The sequence below is a fragment of the Salmo salar genome, chromosome ssa22 (genome assembly GCF_905237065.1).
Source record: "Salmo salar chromosome ssa22, Ssal_v3.1, whole genome shotgun sequence".
In the NCBI taxonomy this organism is placed as follows: domain Eukaryota; kingdom Metazoa; phylum Chordata; class Actinopteri; order Salmoniformes; family Salmonidae; genus Salmo; species Salmo salar.
The window spans coordinates 18460250-18473333 of record NC_059463.1 but is presented as its reverse complement, the minus strand read 5'-3'; the positions used below and the strand labels follow the sequence as shown (position 1 = coordinate 18473333).

Below are 13084 nucleotides of genomic sequence, written 5' to 3'. Positions count from 1 at the left end.
TAAACCCCAAATAGTAATATTTAAGCATCTTGCAAATAAACACGTTCATGTCTATGCCACATGTGATCTGTGAGAAATCTTGTAGAGTGACGACATACATACATACCACTGCAATACTTTCTTTCCGATCAATTCGAATAGCATAACAGCTGGTTTTCTTGTCCAACGTTAAACAATTAAGGGAAAGACAACATTTTCGTGCAAACATCCATTGTATCATTATTCATGTTTACACGATATGAAATCATAGCTTTCTTTTTTAATTACAAGGAAAATGCCTCTTCTGAGATATCTGCAGGTTACCTTTGCCTTGCCTTTCAACACAACATAACTTCAATTCAACAGATTTCCTAGTCCAGCCATATACAGTGACACCAAGGGCACAGTTTGGTTCTCTACACATAATACCTCTGAAGAAAAATGCAAGCAAGCAATAAATACTATCTTTACTACCCTTTCTGTTCCTCCAACCTGATGTAAGACGTGAAGTATTCAGAAACATATGATGCCAATTAGGATAGAAGATAAAAACGGTCAATATAACGTGATAGTCCATCTCTCTCACACACACAGCCAGCCGATCACAATAAAGGACAGTGATATCTAAAGCAATCTGCCTAACAGGTTGTTTGGTTTTGAATCAATGCAAAGTGACTATTAAATTATGATTGTACAATCTTAAATTGTGACTATCTTTCATATCTGTACATGTTAAGATATAGATTTTTTACCCACATTCTCATAATTTCCCTCTTAAATAGTTCGATTTGGATCATTAAAACAATAAGATAATCACAGATCCTCAAATCCCTTTTTTTATTTAAAGACAGCGATGGAATGTACCAAAAAAATTGCCTATTCTGTAATCAGAAATAAAAGCATGAACTCTTCTTTTCCCATCCTTTACAGTGAACGTACTTCTACAAAAATGTGTTTTTTGTATCTGTGTCTATTGCATGGAAGTCAAATAGATAGATCAGCCCATTTCTGGTTTTTGAGCAGTTCATCAATCTGGGTTTTGTACATGTTCTTGATGTCCTCCAGGTCGAGTCTCAGCTCCTCTGCCTCCTCAGCCTTCTCTCCATACATCTGGAGGATGGTGTTGTGTCTCTGCTCCAGCTCCTACAACACAGTCCGTCACACAACACAGGCTCAGAGGACAAAACTAGATCTATAGTCTCAAGAGGGCTAACTCTAGTGGATGTTTCCTTATCTGTGACTAGATGGTTATAAAGCTCTGTCCAGCAACTCATCTTGCGAGATGTTAGTTTTCACAACTAACATCTTGTATTTAAGCTAAATAATCACAACAGGGATTTACCCTAATATGATTAAACTGTCTAAGTGGTACTTCTATGAATTAATCCTCTCCTCACCTGAAGTTGCACTTTCAGTGTGGAGATCTCCTTCACACTGTCCTCCATCTCCTCATTCTGATTGGTCAATCTGACCATCTCCTCCGCCATGGAAGAGCGAGTCCTCTCCAGACTAGAGATCTACAGCTGAGGGGGCAGGCAAGAGAGCGAAAGAGGGAAAGAATGAAAGAGGAAAAAAAGAGGTAAGAAAGATCCTGGCAAGCAGTTTTTCAACAACCTTCAGAAAGTATATTTGTAAATCAGACACTTCATCGAAAACTAGAAGGCATTTGAAAAAATGCATGTAGGACACACTTCCAGTGGTAGTCCTCAAAGCAATGTTGAAGCAGTGTCAGGCAGGCAGCTGGTACCTGTAGCTGCGCTCTCTCCCTCTCTGAGTTTAAGCTGGGACTGCAGGTTCTCTATGATGCTGGAGCCTCCACTGAGCCGAGCCGCCTCATACAGGTTGGTCCCACTCAAAGACATGGACATGGTCATCGTCCCCAACGACTGATCCAGAGAGTCCTCCTGATGAAATACAAAACATGTCTCTCTTGTTAACCATCCAACCTCAAGCGAGCCAAATATACAAACTAGCTCAGATTTGTCCCTTTGCCATAAGTTCCCTATTTATTTCACTGAGGTAACCATCCCTAATACTGGGCAAAAAATGGGAGGTTGGCTGGGTGTGAAAGGGTAAACGGTGTGGCGGTGGTGAGTAACTGGGAGGAGGAGGAGTGCAGGCCGGTGTGGTCTACTGCACTGATGGAGCTGGAACGGGACAGGGAGGGGGTAGATGAGGCTGGGGGCTCACCCACAGACTGAACCAATGACTTCCGCTCCTAATGACAGAAACAGCATGTCATTTTCACTCCACACAGACTGATTTAAGAACAGACACACAAGGTTGGTCATTGATATAAAACAGAACTCAATAAATAGATCTACCTTTTCCTTGAGGTGTGCTAGGTAGCGTTTCTTCCTCTCTTGCTCCACCTTCATTTTTTCCATCTCCAGCTGATTGGTCAGGAGTAGCTGGTGGGAGGAACAGAGGAGGTTAAATCAAATCAACTGTATTTATGAAGCACTTTTTACATCAACAGATGTCACAAAGTGCTGTACAGAAACTCAGTTTAAAACCCCAAACAGCAAGCAAGGCAGATGTAGAAGCATGGTGGCTAGGAAAACTCCCTAGAAAGGAATGAAACCTAGGAAGAAAACAGGCTATGAGGAGGTGTGAAGAGTGTTGTTACATTACTGCAGGGTAAGTAGGGCAGGGGAAGAAACATACCTTGTCCTTCTTGGCCTCCTCCTGTGTTCGAGTGCGCTCTCCCCTCAGATTCTCCAGCTCCACATGCTCCCTACACCATATTTATCATCATTAGTCATTTAGGTCAACATTGGATCATTCAGAGATCCTCACTGAACTTCTGGAGAGAGTTTGCTGCACTGAAAGTAAAGGGGCTGAATAATTTTGCACGGCCAATTTTTCAGTTTTTTTATTTGTTAAAAAAGTTTGAAATATCCAATAAATTTCGTTCCACCTCATGATTGTGTCCCACTTGTTGTTGATTCTTCACAAAAAATTACAGTTTTATATCTTTATGTTTGAAGCCTGGAATCTGGCAAAAGGTCGAAAAGTTCAAGGGGGCCGAATACTTTCGCAAGGCACTGTACTTTAGACCACTGCAACTGTTTTAAAGTCACCATTGGCCTCATAGTGAAATGCCTGAGCGGTTTCCTTCCTCTTCGGTTACTGAGTTAGGAAGGACACTTGTATCTTTGTAGTGACTGGGTGTATTGATACACCCATCCACAGTTGAATTAATAACTTCACCATACTCGAAGGGATTTTCTATGTCTGCTTTTTGTATTTTGACCCATCTACCAAAAGGTGCCTTTTGCAAAGCATTGGAAAACCTCCCGGGTCTTTGTGGTTGAATCGGTGTTTGAAATTCACTGCTCAACTGAGTGACCTTACAGATAATTTTATGTGTGGGGTACAGACGTGGTAGAGATTCAAAAATCATGTTAAACACTATTGAACACAGTGAGTCAATGCGCCTTATTTTGTGACTTGTTAAAAAAAAAAATACTCCTGAACTTATTTAGGCTTTCCATAACAAAGCGGTAGAATACTTACTGACTCAAGACATTTCAGCTTTTCAATTAAGTGTAAAACAATTCCCATAACATAATTCCTATTTGACATTATAGGGTATTGTCTGTAGGCAAGTGAATTTTTTATCCATTTTAAATTCAGGCTATAACACAACAAAATGTGGAAAAAGTCATGGGGTGGGAATACTTTCTGAAAGCACTAAGTGAAGGCAACTTCCTACTGTGTCTCACCGAGCCTGTGTTAAAAGCCCTCCAGTACCTGTCATCCTCCAGTTTCTCCAGCCTGGTCTTTTCTGTGTCCAGCTGACCATGGAGACGCCCTTTCTCCTGAAGAAGCAGGGAATTCTGGGACTCCAGTGAGACCAGCTGGGCCTTAATGGCCAAAAGCTCCTCAGTTGCCGTGCACTCCTTTTCCACAGCAACAGCCAGCTGGGCCTGTGCCTCGGCTGTTGAGTTAAAGGGTGGGAGGTTAAAGGAATTAAACCTTTATCTAAAAATAGGAGCAATCTGTGGTCCTGACAAGATGTAGAAAGCTCTTGTTACAAACTAAAGTAAATTGTGACTTCAGAGGTTCTGTTCTCACCTAGTCGATCTGAAATGTTCTTCTCTAGTTTCTCCCATGATGCCGTCTGGCCAACCAGCGAGGCCTGCAGGTTCTCGATCTGTCTGAGCAAGGGCTGTGTTGCTGAGGTAACACATCTGACTCAGCTCCTGGGTCCTGGTCTCCTCCCCCTGCAGTCTCTAAAGACCACCGTAAACACATCAGTGTGTAACCTTTGACCCCTAACACACAAGCATGGCTGGGCCTTACAGTCAACTCCAAAGAAGTAATGAGGAAAACAGGCCTGTGTGAGTGTCTCCTACCAGCTGCAGGTCACTGATCTCCTCCCTCAGGTAGTCTTCTTTCCTGGCCTGCTGCTGTTCAGCCCTCTGCAGAGCCAGCTGCAGATCAGCCACCTGGTTGACCAAAGCATCCTGCTGCATGCGGGCCTCCACCAGGGTCATAGCCAGCTCCTCCTTGGCCTGGGTTTCCCTGCTCAAAGCAGCTTCCTGGGCCTCGCTGGCATGGCTGGCCTTGGCTTTGTGCAGCCCTGCCAGCTCCCTGAGATCACATACACCCCACCATGTCACTACATGGCTTGGAAATATGAGTTGGTGCTTCTGTGACCGTCTTTACCCATCAGAATGTTGTGTCTTTGTGGGATCTCTAAATGACAAGCACATCTGAAGCAGGAGTTGGAAAAGTAGAGTTATTATTACTTTACAAGTAAGTGTGAAGTATGTATTCTTACTTGAAGGAGTTGTCGAGGGCAGCCTGCAGGCTCTTATTGTTTTCCTGGAGCTCCTCTGAGTCATTCTGGAGTTTGGTCATGCCCTTCTCCTGGCGCTCCACCACTATGTTCAGCTTGTTAATGTTGTCCCTGTGCTGCTTCTCCACCTCCTCCTTCCCATCAAAAAGCTGGAGACACACACACACAGCCCGGCATGGTTAGATACTAATGGGCTTTCAAGGTCAGGACACACTTCTGATGCCCAAAAAAGTATTGCAACTTTTCTATAAAATTCTAAAATGTTAAATATATTTCCCCTGACCTGTTGTAGGTTTTGAGCTCTTCCTCCTGCTCTTTAAGCATCTTGTTCTGTTTGGTGATTTTAGTCTCACTCTCTTTGTTCTTCACACGCAGCTTCTTGATGATGTTGGAGTGCTGCAGCTGCTGCTTGGACAGCTTCTCACCCTCCTCCAGCAGTCCGCGGATCTGCTTCTCCTTCTCTCTGATGATCTCCATAGTCTCGTTGGAGTTCAGTCTGGTGGACAGCTCTTCCCTCATCCCCTTAATCTCCTATGGAGGAAACATAACAGTAAAAAGACTTGAGACGATGCTTGAAGAAGGCTTTTTTTTGCATTGTCACTAATGTTCAGTTAGATGACTCAATGATCTTAAAATTGGTTATTGGGCAGTGTGATAGTTCTTAGCTTGTGTTTTACCGTCTTGGCAATGTCTCTCTCCTTGCACGCTAGCTGGGCTTTCCTCTCTGTGTCTGCGATGTGCTGGGTGAACTCCTCCTTCAGAGACTGAACACTGGAACTCTCCTCCTTAAGACCAATCACCTCGCTGCGACACACACAGAGACCCCTCAGTCTCACAAAGGACCATCCTTATCCAAACACCATACATACCTTCCCATAGACAAAACCAAGAGGACAAAAATTCGCCGACAAACAATTAAGTTTCTTTAGGCTATTCTAATATAGACCATGCAACTGAACAAAAATATAAAACACAAAATGCAAAATGTTACAGCTCATATAAGGAAATCAGTCAATGGAAATAAAATAACTAGGCCCTAATCTATAGGTTTCTCTGGGAATACAGATACGCATCTGTTGGTCAGATTTTTTTTTTTTTGAAGTAGGGGCGTGGATCAGAAAAACAGTATCTGGTCTGTCAACTACTTGCCTCATGCAGGGCCATGGAACACATCTCCTTCGAATAGAGTTGATCAGACTGTTGCTGTTGTTCCACTCTTCTTCAATGGCGGTGCAAAGCTGTTGGATATTGGATCTGGAACACGCTGTCGTACACGTCAATCCAGAGCATCCCAAACATGCTCAATGGGTGACATGTCTGGTGAGTATGCAGGCCATGGAAGAACTGGGACATTTTCAGCTTCCAAGAATTGTGTACAGATCCTTGCGACATGGGGCCATGCAATATCACGCTGAAACAAGAGGTGATGGCGGCGGATGAATGGCACGACAATGGGCCTCAGGATCTCATCACGGTATCGCTGCATTGAAATTGCCATTGATAAAATGCAATTGTGTTCGTTGTCCGCCACCATGCAGCACTCTGTTCACAATGTTGACATCAGCAAACTGCTCGCCCACACAATGCCATACACGCAATCTGTCCGGTACAGTTGAAACCGGGAATCATCCGTGAAGAGCATACTTCTCCAGTGGCCATGTTGGAGAAGTATGTGAGCATTTGCCCACGGAAGACGGTTACGACGCCGAACTAGTCAGGCCAAGACTCAGATGAACGTTCCTGAGATCGTTTCTGACAATTTGTGCTGAAATTCTTTGTTTGTGCAAACCCACAATTTCATCAGCTGTCCGGGTGGCTAGTCTGAGATGATCCCAGAGGTGAAGAAGCCGGATGTGGATGTCCTCGGCTGGCACGGTTACACGTGGTATGCGGTTGTGAGGCCGGTTGGACGTACTGATAAATTCTCCAAAACAACATTGGAGGCGGCTTATGGTAGAGAAATTAACATAAAATTATTTGGCAACAGCTCTGGTGGACATTGCTGCAGTCAGCATGCCAATTACACACTCCCTAAAAACTTGAGACATCTGTGGCATTGTGTTGTGTGACAAAACTGCTAAATTTAGAGTGGCCTTTTATTGTCCCTACACAGGGTGCACCTGTGTTATGATCATGCTGTTTAATCAGCTTCTTGATATGTCACACCTGTCAAGTGGATGGATTATCTTGACAAAGAAGAAATGCTCACTTACAGGGATATAAACAGATTGTGCACAGAATTTGAGCAAAAAGCTTTTTGTGCTTATGGAGAATTTCTGTGATCTTTTATTTCAGCTCATGAAACATGGGACCAACACTTTACATGTTGTGTTTATATTTTCTTTCAGTATATTTCCATTGGTGAGTTTAGAGAATGCTCCTTTCTGCTCTTACATGGCATTTTCAGACCTGGATTTTACCCAATGTCAAGATCTTTATACGCACTCTTTAAGGTTGTCACACTCTTCCTCTAGCCTTGCCTTGCCTTTGCTGATTGACAGCAGCTGTAACTCCCTCTTCTCAAGGCAGCTTGACAGCTCATCAATTACCTACAAAAAAGTCCACATAGGAATTTCACAGGAAATGCACTCAGTGAATGCATAAACTGATAGTGTACCTTGTTTCTAGACTTGCTTTCAAAGGACAACGTAATTTTCAGTTTCCACCAAGAATGTTTTTCAAATAGAGGAGCACACTGTTTAATACATGATGGTTTGGGGAATGCTTCTTGTCGACAGGGTCAATCCATGTCATTTCAGCAAGCCATGACACCCATCTCAGATTGTTCCAAAATCGTGTCTGTAGTTAGAAACAGCTAAGATTAGCATTCCTGCAACATTATTTGGTTGAAATATACTTTTATCTCTGAGAAATTAAGCTAATTGTCCACTTTAAATGAAAGGATAAGGATTCATATAATAATATTCAATAAATATAGTACCTAACATTTCATTTGGACCAAACGTTTTCCTAACAATGAGTAAGACATGGGGAATCCAAAGAAAAGGTCCAAAGCCACCCACTGATCCCTCACACCAATCCCACCTCAACAGTGAGTATAGAGTATCAGTTTTCTATGTCTGACAAGTAGTATGGAGCCATGGTTGAGTATTGTTTCTTCATCCTATGTAATGTATCCTCAGTGAATATGTTTTTTCCCCCTTCAGATAAATTAGTCTTTGAAGTTGTTAGGTTTATGGCCCATCCTACATCCTGATATTATCAGGTTCTGACCACTAGATGGTGGTGTTCCAGATGATGTTAAAGGGATAGGCCTTGTTCACCCAAATTACAAAATCACATATTGGTTTCCTTACCCTGTAAGCAGTTAATGGACAAGGTACGAGAGCAATCCATTCTTTCGTTTTGTTGTCTACTGTTTCAAATACTAACTTTCTAGCATTTGTACCATAAATCCAATGCAAGGCAATGGTACCTATAGTATATTATAATTTACATACATAAAAATGTATTGTGTAACTCAATGATTGTGCTTATTGATGACAACAAACCCAAAGCATGGATTGCTGTCATACCTTGTCCATAAACTGCTTACAGGGTATGGAAACCAATTTAATTTTGTAATTGGGGTGAACTCGGCCAATCCATTTAACATCACCTGGAACAGCACCATCTACTGGTCAAAACCTGGTAATATCAGGACGTAGGATGGGACATATACCAAACAACTTCAATGACATTTATCTGAACAGAGGAAAAATAAAACATCATCAAATTCCGAGAATACATTACATAGGATGAAGAAACAATACTCCGAGCCACAGCTCCATACCACTTGTCCATGTAAAATATAGAGAACTGATCATTTGTACTCATTGTTGGGGTGGGATTAGCGTGGGGGGGGTGTCCATGCATGGCTTTTGACCATGTCGTCAGATTCCTTGTCTAACTCATTGTTAGAAAAAATAAGTTTGGTCCAATTTGATCAAATCATATTTCAACAAAATTGTTTTGCAGGAATGCCAATCCAATCCGTTTCTAACAGAAACAATTAATGAACAATCTGAGATGGGTACCAAAATCCTTTCTTGTGCTTTGAGGTGGAGCAACCCCACAGGGACCATTTACAGTGCATTCGGAAAGTATTCAGACCCCTTGACTTTTTCCACATTTTGTTATGTTCCAGCCTTATTCTAAACTGGATTTCTCAGCAATCTACTACACACAACACCCCATAATGGCAAAGCAAAAACATTTTATTTTTTTATGTATAAACCAAAAAATATGAAATATTACATTTACATAAGTGTTCAGACCCTTTACTCAGTATGTTGTTGAAGCACATTTGGCAGCGATTACAGCCTGGAGTCTTCTTGGGTATGACGCTTGGCACACCTGTATTTGGGGGTTTCTCCTATTCTTCTCTGCAGATCCTCTCAAGCACTGTCAGGTTGTATGGGGAGCGTCGCTACACAGCTATTTTCAGGTCTCTCAAGATGTTAGATCGGGTTCAAGTCCGGGCTCTGGCAGGGCCACTCAAGGACATTCAGAGAGTTTTGTCCCCAAGCCACTCTTGCGTTGTCTTGGCTATGTGCATAGGGTCTTTGTCCTGTTGGAAGGTCCTGAGCTCTCTGGAGCAGATTTATATCAAGGATCTCTCTTTATTTTGCTCCATTAACCTTTCCCTTGATTATGACTAGTCTCCCAGTCCCTGCCGCTGAAAAACGTCCCCACAGCACAATGCTGCCACCACCATGCTTCACCGTAGGAATGGTGACAGGTTTCCTCCAGATGTGACGCTTGGCATTCAGGCCAGAGTTAAACCTTGGTTTTATCAGACCAGATAATCTTGTTTCCTCATGGTCTGATAGTCCTTTAGGAAAACTCCAAGTGGGCTGTCATGTGACTTATACTGAGGAGCGGCATCCATCTGGCCACTCTACCATAAAGGCCTGATTGGTGGAGTGGTGCAGAGATGGTTGTCCTTCTGGAAGTTTCTCTCATCTCCACAGAGGAATTCTGGAGCTCTGTCTGAGTGACCATCGGGTTCTTTGTCACCACCCTGACCAAGGTCTTTCTCCCCCGATTGTTCAGTTTGGCCTGGCAGCCAGCCAGCTGTAGGAAGAGTCTTGGTGGTTCCAAACTTCTTCCATTTAAGAATGATGGAGGCCAATGTGTTCTTCGGGAGCTTCAATGCTGCAGACATTTTTTGGTACCCTTCCCCAGATCTGTGCCTCGACACAATCCTGTCTCGGAGCTCTACGGACAATTCCTTCCTTCCATGGCTTGGTTTTTGCTCTGACATGCACTGTCAACTGTGGGACCGGATATAGACAGATGTGTGCCTTTACAAATCATGTCCAATCAATTGAATTTACCATAGGTGGTCTCCAATCAAGTTGTAGAAACATCTCAAGGATGATCAATGGAAACAGGAAGCACCTGAGCTCAAGTCTCATAGCAAAGGGTCAATACTTATGTTATTAAGGTTTTGTTTTTTTATACATTTGCAAAAATGCCTATATACCTGTTTTCACTTTGTCATTATGGGGTATTGTGTGTATATTAATGAGGATTTTTTTAAATTATTTATTCCAATTTAGAACAGGGCTGTAACGTAACAACATGTAGAAAAAGGGAAGGGGTCTGAATACTTTCCGAATGCACTGTATTTTGGTATATGAACATGACTGCCCAACAGTGCCACGATTCTGCTCTCTATGAGTCGGTATTTAAAGTCACACAAACCCATGCACATTCACACAACACACACTGTTTTTAAAAAGTGATGTTTCAAGTTGCAAAGGTCATGTTGTGGACCGCTGTATTACCTTTTGAAGGTCTAGAATCTGACAAGTTGACACTCCTCTTTTCTCCTCTGTTATTGGTGGGGGCTGCTGTTCCTCTACGTCCTCAGGCTTCTCGCCGTTAACAGGCGTGGCACTGCGACCACTCTCCTCCATCTCAGTCTTATCCAGAGACTGATCCTTCATTGCTTCTGTTAGCCCCTCCTCTTCCTGTTTGTCCTCCTTCCGTACCTGTGCGGGGGTTGCAACTATGACAGGAGGTGAGGGCATGGGTCCTGCGGTGACAGACGTCAGCGTCCGGCTCCCTGGGATCTCATCGTCAGAGTTGACTTCACTGACACTGCGGCTGTCCAGAGGCTGCATGCTGAACGAGTCGATGCGGTCAAAGGCATTGGAGGAGGATCCGCAGCGCTCGGTCAGCTTGGCGTAGTCCTCCAGGCGGGAGAAGTCCCCACAGGCAGAGGCTGAGAGCAGCTGGAAGGAGCCCTGCATCAGGTGGAGGCCTGCCTTGGCCTCTGTAGTCTCTTGCCTGGAACTGGCCGAGCTCTCACTCTGCACACTTTCATGGTCCAAAACCTCTATGTCAATAGTGGTGGAGGTGCCTGAGGAGAATGCGCTGACAGGAGGGGAGGGGGTGTTGCTCTGTCTGTCCACTGATTTCGGGGAGGGTGCTTCACTCTGTCTGTCCTCCACTTTGGGGTCTTTGGGCTCCAATAGGATTTCCTTAGGGGGTGTGGTAGGGAAAAAGTCGAAGAGGGACTCCAGTTCAGTGTTGCTGGGGCGTTCAGAAGTGTCAACAACATCATCAGGTTGGGTGTCTGAGGGAGTAAATGGTCGTTCTGTTTGTGCATCCTGAGGAACAGCAAGTTGTATCCTCTACAGTTGATTCTACCCAGCTCTCACTGATTAGTGGACTGTCAGTGTCATTATGAGCATCACCCTGAGCCAAGACTGGAGGGTCTGGTGTCTGAACGAGGACGATTTCTGAGGAAGACCATTGACTTTTGAACTCAGTCAGGACAGCCTGGTTCTCATCAGCTTCCTGGTCTTCCAGTCTGTTGTTTCCTTCATCCCTGGCTTGTGAGGGTCCATATCGTCCTTAACCATAGTCTCCCTGTTCTCCTCATCCTTCTCCTGTAGCCGCCTGTGGGACTTGGTGGGTGGCACAGATACAATCTGGGTATTCATGACACCCTGCAGTTCTCCTGGGGGCAGAAAAGCATTGAAGAAGTTTTCTGTTTCATCCACAACCGTGCGGGTGACAGGGGTCGTGATGGCCTCAGATGACAGAGGGAGAGTTGAGGAGGAGGAGATTCCCATTGTGTCAACCCCCATCCACCGCTCAATGGCATCTTCCCTGGTAGAGCTAACGGGAAAACAGGTTGTAGCCCTTGTTGGTAAATTACCAGAAGATAAGGGCATATAACAGTCAGACACCAAAGCATATTTAATATTTATTTTATTGGGTAAATTAGACACTGGCTCATCATGGTTTCCTTATCACGATGACTAGTTAGTGTTTCACTTTCATTGGTAATCACATCAATTCAGAAATAATGCTCAAACGCAAATGGTTGTGTAATATTAAATCACAAATCAACCAATGACAGCAGTACACCGATATGCTATAACATTAGCTAACGTTACTTCACCTACCGCCATAAGGCATTACCACTGTGTCGCCCCGTTCGTCTTCTTTAATGTCAAGAACTCGGTCGATGGATTTCTGAGCTGTTGTCAAAGCTTGTTTGGCAAAGCTTGACAGCTCGGTAGAGCTGAACCAACTCATGATAGCCGTCTCTTGCTAGCAAGCGCTAACGTTAGTGAACAGACTCTCTAGCTAGCCAGCCAACTTAGCTAGGAGTATGAACATCCGCATGAGGTTTGCTAACAAGACAGAGAGTTTACTTGTCAGCTTGAAATAATATGCCCATTCCACGCAATGAGCCATATGTTTTAACAACAATCTCTGTCGAAGCAAATAAGCGAGTTGGCTAGCTGGTTAGCTAGCTAGATAACCATCAATCAGGCAAACCGTTCCTCGACCTCGATACAAGTCAAAGAATACTACAGAAATATAACGTTAGCTAGCTAATTCATTCATACAGCGGAATGAAAATCCCTGCCTCAACCAGGATATGACTCTTTAAACGTTATTATTCTGTTTCGTTAATCGCCTTTCCCTTTCATTGTCAATTTGTTTTGGTATTTTTTTAAATATGGCGTAATTCAGGGAGTTTCTTCATATGGGCGTTCCTTGATATCAGGAAACGCCCATTAGTGCCTGCCATTTGGTCAGTCCATTGATCAGTTCCTGCCATAGAGACGGTATTAGGTTTTGTAAGAGGGGGCACCCGATTGCACCGGAAGAGGGAGGCCCAACTCAGAGGAAACTCAGTCTCCATCCAGCAGGTGTCGTTTGTTTTCGTTGTTTGGCCCACCAAGCAATTACTTTTTGTATGGAGGTCAATGAGAGTGTCGAACTTGGTAAACAACTAAATGAATAGCTTATTTGCAAGGTGAGGTTTAT

General features: G+C 43.7%; 1 pseudogene; it reads right to left on the bottom strand.

Moving 5' to 3' along the window:
• Window positions 1–799: 799 nt before the first annotated feature.
• LOC106583041 (TATA element modulatory factor-like) lies at window positions 800–12816 on the bottom strand (annotated as a pseudogene).
• Window positions 12817–13084: the final 268 nt, after the last annotated feature.